The sequence below is a fragment of the Octodon degus genome, unplaced genomic scaffold, assembly GCF_000260255.1.
Source record: "Octodon degus isolate 3935 unplaced genomic scaffold, OctDeg1.0 scaffold00186, whole genome shotgun sequence".
Classification (NCBI taxonomy): Eukaryota; Metazoa; Chordata; class Mammalia; order Rodentia; family Octodontidae; genus Octodon; species Octodon degus.
Genome location: NW_004524762.1, coordinates 2797176 through 2805239, shown reverse-complemented (window position 1 = coordinate 2805239; position 8064 = coordinate 2797176). Strand labels below are relative to the sequence as shown.

Sequence of the window (8064 nt, the reverse complement as noted above, 5' to 3'; positions counted from 1 at the left end):
TCAGTTGTGTTTAATTATATCAGGGACCCTAACTATATCAGTAGGACTAAATACAAGACAATACGTGTAATAATGCTGTGGTTATTAAAGATACTGAATAAAGAACTTTTCAATAGCTGAAGAGACTACAGATATGACTCACACCAATCATAAAACTTTTGGATTAAAAGAAGCAGTATCAGAGAGCGAAAATCAATTGCTAAGGCCACCCGCTGCTGGGTTAGAATGTGTCTTATTACGTGTAACTGAGCAAGTGTCCAGAAGCACAGCCCAGCAGCGCCCTTAGGTACTTTATTATACCTACTATCAAGCTGCGAAGTTTGTATCGCCCAGAAGAGACCACCGCAGGGGCTGGCAGAGCCCTCCGCGGCCTCCGTCAGTGTCTGGCCATCAGGCAGGGCACATGTCTAGTTCTTCTTTGAAGACTCCATCAGTGACATGGAACTAAGTACTATTCGCTCTTCCTTGGTCCCTAATTTTTGGTTATGTTCTAGTCATCTTGCCCCCTCATATCTTTCCTCAAAAATATATTGCGCCTATCCCTTCCTGTCATTCCTTTTTTTATTTTTTTTCTATATTTTAGGTAAGGGTCTACAGAGTGTTCAGGGTCTCACCTAGTAGATCAGACTAGTAGTGATCTGCTTGTTTACAGCCTCCCAGATGTTGGGATTATAGGAAGGTACCACCACGCCCAGTCCCAATGCCACCTCAGCGTGCCCGGGGGGTGGGGCTGGCACAGCAGGCCCAGGGATAGAACCCCTGGCCCTTATGCCTGTTTGCAGGCACTTTAATTCCCTGAGCTATTTGGCCGGCCCTATGTGTCATTCCTAATATAGGCCTTCAGTGTATGACAGAGAATTGAATCTAACACAGAAAATATAATATTAAATTTAAAAAAGGTCCACCCAGATTTGCTGTAGAAGAGTGTCCTTATGGAAAAGCTGAAGGCAATATGATAGATGCTTAGTCCAACAGGAATGTTACCCAGTAGCACTCTACAAAAAAAAGGAAAGCCAGGCTCACCTGCTCACTGGCATGGGCAGCCCCAGGCACTTGGTATTTCAGCTCACAGGCTGTGGTCTGAGATGTCAGAAGCAGAGAAGAATAAAAAAGGGAACCAATACTTTGGCTTTATAATCTAAAATTTTTTTAAAAAATGATGAAAAGATTCTCATGAAAAAAGAAGTCCACTCTTTTGTCCTTTATAATTAGAAAAAAAATTAATGGACATTTCTAAGTGAAAAGCAATATATATACATTTTTTTTTTACTTCCAATGTTACTTTCTTCTAACTTTTATAGCAAACATGTATGATTTTATAATTATAAAGAAGAAATAAATGTAATAATTTTTTTTGGTTTGCGTGTACGCTGGGGATTGAACCATAAATAGCACTGGGCTGCCACTCAGCCCTTTTCTAAAAATGCATTTCTGAACAAGGTCTCGCTGAGCTGTCCAGGCTGACCTCCAACCTGTGATCCTCCTGCTTCCGTTTTTCTGAGTAGCCAGGGTTGTCGGTGTGTGCCGCTGATGCTGGATGTGTGCTGTGAATGCGTCACCTCAGCAGTACCCCACTGTATCATTTTTAACAAATTCATAATAAAGTTTCATGAGGAACTGTACTTTGTTTAGCAAATTGGATCAGTATCTTACTTATGGCTAATTTTACTTGAATTATTAGAAGCAATATCAAAATAAATTATCTTATTAGATTATTTCTTTAGCTTAAATCCTTAGCAATAGTTTCAGACTAAAAATTGCAGAGGAAACTTCTTGGTGTTTTACCAATTTCCCTTTCCAAGAGAGGGCATAGGAATACTAAAAACACCCAAATCAAACTAGGCATGATGAGCCATGTATATAATCCCAGAACTCTGTTAGGCTGAGGCAGGAGGATTGCAAGTTTGAACCCTGGAAACTTAGCAACTTTGTGGGACCTCATTTTAAAAAGAACACTTTTTTTTTTTTTTTTAAATGGGGCTAGTGCAAAGGCCCTGGTCTCAATTCCCAGTAAAAAAAAAAAAAAAAAAAAAAGTCCAACTGTGGATACTAGCAGTGCTTTTAATCTTTGAGAGTACAATAGATTAAAAGCAATATAAAAAACACAAAAAAGTAATATCACTTTGTTCATCTATTCGTTTCATGTTTTAGTATGAAGTGTTTCTATTAGAGTATCTACTGAGTTTTATATTGGCTTGAATGATAAGTAAATAGAGACTGTAAGTTGTAGGTAAAGTTAATTTCCTGCCCAAATTCCCTGATAGACTAATGCCTCACCACTACAAATAAGGTAAGTGGACGCTTCTTAACACCAGAGCTATGTAATGAGCTCTGAAAACGTGTGCAAGTTCTTAGAGCAATGGAGGCACCACTGAGGACACTGTTCTGAGAAAAGTAACCTGGGCTGCCCTGTACCACTCACATGGCTCAGAGCCAACCTGCCAAATCTTGCACTTGAAGGAATGAACCTCATACAATCCCAGGGTTTCAAGGTCCTATGGTTGGAGCCCTGTCATCTATCAAGACTCCTGTCCCCTACGGTTACCCTCCATGTGGCTACTGAGCCCGGCCTGATAAATACTTAATCAATGCTAAGAGGCCAAGATGTTGAAAGAATCAAAACCATAGACCCTGATAGAAACATCAGTTCTCTTTACACCTGGCTTATCTGAGGTATGAAAGCTCAGGGACATTTTCTTCTTTTATTTTTAATGCCAACGTAGTGACAAAGAGACTTCATTCCATTTTAGAAATCTCTTAGGGGCCGGGGAGATGGCTCAGTGGAATAAGCACTTCCCTGGCAAGTGCAAGGGCCTGAGTTCAATCCCCAGTTCTGCCAAAAAAAAGAGAGAGAGAAAAAAAAATCTCTTAAAGTTAAATGAACTCAGTCTTGCTCCCCAAATCATATGAGCACTCTTATCATGCATGAGGCAGTTTCTGCTTCCAAGAAGTTGCTCCAGCCTCTTCCTCCTATTCAGTAACTAAGTTACAGTCTATGTTAAATGAGCATTTGCTAACACCAAAAAATGCTTAGTCCATATCTTTATGTTTATTAAAGGATTTGCCTGTGAGTTAATTTGGCTTATAGTCTCTGGGCAACATTGTGGAGGACCACCTGAGCAGCTCTCCTTGAAAGAAGAGCAACTGTCTCCATTTCGATTGAGCCTGACCCTATTTCCTCATACTGTTCTGTACAGAGCTGGCTAGGACTTCTGTTTATCCTTCATTTGGCCTTAAGCAATGCATATTGGTCTAGTTGAGGTGCTGGTGATAGTCTTTGAAGGTGGCATGCCTGTTTCCCTGGTAACCTACACTTGCTGCTCTTTAATGTGAGCCGGGTTGAGACAGGATGGTAGAGCTAATGCTCCGCGCCGCCAGCTGGGATTGAGCCTTGATATAGAGGCTGTGACTTCCTGGGGCTTGAAAGGCTACACCAAAGCTGAAGCACCAGACTTACCAAAACATTAAATACTATATAATGCAGATTACTCTCTCTGCATGTCCTCTGTGCATATGGCAGAGGTAAATGTAGGCACCCACCTAGCTCAGCTCATAGTAGTCTCTTTCCCACAATTCTCAATCAATCCTCAAGCCACTCCCCCACTGAATAAAACTGGGTGAGGCCCTGGGTTGCTCTCTTGGTTCCAGAAAGCCATCTTCATGGCTAGAGTTAGAGCCCCTTGATTCCCCAATGATTGAAGATATAATTTAGTGTCTTTATTTTTGCTGTGGGTTGCATTGTAAGTGGTAGATTGGAATCAATTTGATGGGATTCCAAAAACATAACTTTGGGATTACAAATATTGACTTCTCGGACCTAGACGAGGACCTGGAAGTGTCTCCTACATGACATGGCCAATTCCAAGTCTCTGAGCAGAGCCCATTCACTCTTACCTTGGCTACGGGGTGATCGGCCAGAAAACTCTGTATTCCTTCTTCTCCCTCAGCCCCTCCAGGAAACATCATGCCTACAGTCCCAAACCAGCAAATGCCGGCATGGAGGCCATAGCTGGAGAGAACAGTGATGTAATGGCGAGCACCGCCAAGAAGGCCCGGGCCGAGCCTGCCGAGCCTGGAATGCTGCCTTCCTCATCCCTAAGCCTGGAACAACTGGACTAGATCCAGAAAAATAAGGCCGTGGTGTTGCTCAGACTTGCAGCCCAAAACTTGCCCATGGGCTTCAGGGACAGCTGCAAGAAGCACCTCAGCAGAGTTCAGGAAACCGTATTTTATAAAGCTAATGGGATTTATTACAGAAGAAAGAAAACATTACACTGTCTATCCACCCCCACACCAAGTCTTCACCTGGACCCAAATGTGTGACATACCAGATATGAAAGTTGTCATCCTGGGACAGGATCCTTATCATGGACCCAGTCAAGCTCATGGGCTCTGCTTTAGCTTCCAAAGACCTGTTCTACCCCCGCCCAGTTTGGAAAACATGTATAAAGAGCTATTGACAGACACAGATGGCTTTGTTCATCCTGGCCATGGAGATTATCTGGGTGGGCTAAGCAAGGTGTCCTCTTGCTCAATGCCATCCTCACTGTTTGCGCCCATCAAGCCAATTCCCATAAGGAGAGAGACTGGGAGCAGTTCACTGATGCTGTCATGTCCTGGTTCAATCAGAACCTGAACTGCCTCATCTTCCTGCTCTGGGGCTCTTCTACTCAGAAGAGAAGTGCCATTGACAGCAAGCGGCACGATGTCCTGCAGACTTCTCATCCCTCCCCACTGTCAGTGTAGAGAGGATTCTTTGGCTGGCAACATTTTTCTGAAGCCAATGAGCTGCTGCAGAAGTCTGGCAAGAAGCCCCACACAGCAGTGGTCATCTCCTGGGGTGATTTTTGAGGTGCTGCTATTGAAGACTTGTCAGACATGAAGTTACTGTAAATTTCTGTACTGTTGAGCGCCTTGCTTAATAATGAGTAAGAGCCTTCTCAAAGCAACCAAGAACCAGGCTGTCCCATATGGCAGCTTTATCCAGCCAGAAGTGGGTAGCAAAGATACCCTTTGACAGCTTCTGTGTATTTCAGTTGTCCTCCAATCAAGGCAAAGGTGGCTTGGTGAAAAATCTGCATACTTCTCACAAGACAGCTGAGTCAAATAGTCCTTTGGGGCTCTTCCACTCCTCTTCAGCCTTACAGTCACAAGAGGAGATAAGCACCTTTTTGATACCTCCTCCAAAAGTTTGGTGCTTGCTGCTAGTTTAGACTTTATAGGTTACAAGGTATTATGCTTTTGCTTAGAACCTCCCTGCTGCATCTTATAAAGAATCCCAGATCCCTCCCTGGAGAAACCTTGAGGGTGTTTTGCAAGCTTCTAGAAATCTGGCCCTGAAATTGGGAATCAGTTGTGGTAGAGGCCAGTACTCCTGAGAATTGTCCTTGGTGTAAGCCTCAGCAGGCCAGCAGGCATATTGCATTTAAATGCATATTAATCTCTAAATAGAATAAGGAAGAAGACGTTTCTCTTAAATTTTGTCCTTCTATCCTGCTTCCTCCCCTCTCCTTTCCTTTTCATGACTTGTCCTTGGGGCCACCCCAGGCCCCAGACTGCACAGCATCTGGGGTCTTAGTGTGGAGTACCTCAATTGGAAAAAGAACCAAAACTGAGGCTGACCTGTGCCCATTATTAGTCCTGTTCATATTAAAAGAAAAGGAAGCCACAGAGCACTTCTCTCAGTTTGTGAAGAATTTCCTGATTAATGTGATTTTTTTTTTCCTCCTGAAGTACATGGCAAGGGCCAGGGAGATACCTCAGTAGATTAAGTGCTTGCTTGGCAAGCGCAGGGTCCTGAGTTCAATCCCTGGTACTGGAAAAAAAAGTACATGGCAGAAAATTCCTATAAAGAAAGATAGACAGGAGTATGGCCTCTCTCCAAGGTGCTTCCCCAGAGGGTGAGCCTCCTGGGCGCATCTGCTAGGTGGCCAAAAGGAAGGCTGTCACCTGCCAAGTCACACTCCCCACACACTGCTTGCTCCTCAGGGGTGTCAGAACTTCAGTATTGACCTCACTTGCTCAGAGGAGAGTGAAATTCCACCTGTGTGAGTTTCTAGGCTGGCCAGAGTGAGGCTTCCTCACATAGAGTGGGTCGAAGGCTGGAGGCAGGGAGGCCACCTTTCCTGTGTACTTAACCTGCCTTCTGGGAAAGTCCTGAAAGGGACTGACGGTCCTTCACAGCTTTCATCTCAATTTCAATATCCTTCATGTTGTTTTAAAAAGAAGCCCTCATGTTTCTCCATTAAACTGTTTTTGTAGGAGTAACATTAATTCTTAAATGTTAACAATAACAAAAATACAGTGACAAGTGAAAACCCATTGACAATGGTTTTTAGTGGGAAGCATGGGTTAGGAAGTCTGGATTCTATGGGCTTGCTTTTGAGCCTTCTGTGTTACACAGGAAGGTCAGTTACCTCTATGGAATGTCTTCTTCATGGAGAATTATTATCAGTCCATGAGGACATAGATTACTCAGGTGGATAAGCACATTTGGTGTGGTGTCATGACTGTGGTATCACCTTGAATAACTAAGCCTAAACTGACTAACTTACCACAGTACAGGTGTGTGGGTGGATGGCTAACAGAAGATGGAAGACACATCTTAGGTGAAGGTGGCACCACCCAATAGGATAGTTGCCGTGATGGCATAAAAAGGGAAAGAAACGTGTCTCACTTTTGCTTTTTCAGAGAAGTTCCAGTCCGCACCGCCACCTGTGGACCTCTGTCTCCAGCCTCCCTGTGCATTCTTTGGTCTTTCAAAACAGACACCCCTGTTTCCTGATGGGAACTCACACAGCATTCTGCAGTGCATTCCAGGCCTTTGACTTTTGACTGGATCCTTTGGATTCAAGCACTCAGATAGCCCTTTTGCATTCTCTGACTCTGACTCTGCAGGGGGCCATTGTCAGCCTATGGTAGAAGATTAGGGCTTGACAAGCAGGCTGGACAAGACCAGTCATGGCCTGGATCAGGCATCAGAAGAGGAAATAAAAGACAGACCATTGACTTCGCAGCTGATCTGCCCTCCTGCTCTTGCACTGGTCCATCCTGCTGCATGGCGTTTCACTTTTCTTACTACTTTTGTACTTCACTTTTTCTTTGCTTCTTTCCCTTCTTTTTCTTTTACTTTAAGTAGATGTTCCATTTTCAAGTTCATCAAATGTCCCATTCAATTCTTTGAACAGGACAAGCAAGAGCCTGGAACCACTGCACACCACACCATCCCACAATAAACCTAAATATGGATTGAGCTGATATAGTTTATTTTTTTCTGCAATGATGATTGAACCTAGGACCTTGTGCATGCTGGGCAAGCACTCTAACACTGAGCCACATCCCCAGGCCTTAAAATATTCTTTTGGCAGCAAACACAGAAATAAATTGAAAAGGCAGAGCTTGGAAGGACAGAAGAATCAGGCCATGGCCCAAAGAAGAGCATGCAAGATAAAAGAAGCCATGGCACAGAGGCAGAGGCAGGGTGATAGCAGCACAGTTTCTCTTAGGTTCATCAAAATCAGAAAAAGTAGTCTGCTGGTAATCAAAGTTTAACCACAAAATATAGTATTTACAATGAAAAGAACTCTAAAACATGTGTACCCCCCCCAAATGTCATGTTAATACATCGCTTGAAGTCATACTGACACAGAGTCATTCAGATAAATTGACTCTTCTATCTCAGCAGATGTACATGGTGATCATGTATGCCCAGCCTGAAGCCCACAGTACCCCAAGCCCCCTTCACTAGAGACACAAGGGATGTTGGCTTCTTACCCCTCCCGAGGCGATGAGCTCAGTTTTCTTCCTCCCTGTTTCACAGCACTATGCATTAGCACCCTCACCTGGGCTCAAGGTGAGGCACACAAGGCAGCGATGGCATGGACAGAGACCCAAACCAATAACATTGACCAGGCCCCTGCGAGGCTTCAGGCATCATATTGGTGAAACAGGTAAGACAGAGCCCTTCTCTTCAGAGAGGAGCAGACGTGTAGATAAGTAAGTTGCAACACAACATCCTTAATCCTTGACACGCTACAGCCTTGGCAGCAAGGAGGAGGAAGTGAT

The 8064-nt window shown here is 43.9% G+C and overlaps 1 pseudogene; it reads left to right on the top strand.

Annotated features, from left to right (window-relative positions):
* The window catches only part of LOC101570104, an 8109-nt pseudogene extending 3258 nt beyond the window's left edge, over positions 1-4851 (top strand).
* Positions 4852-8064: the final 3213 nt, after the last annotated feature.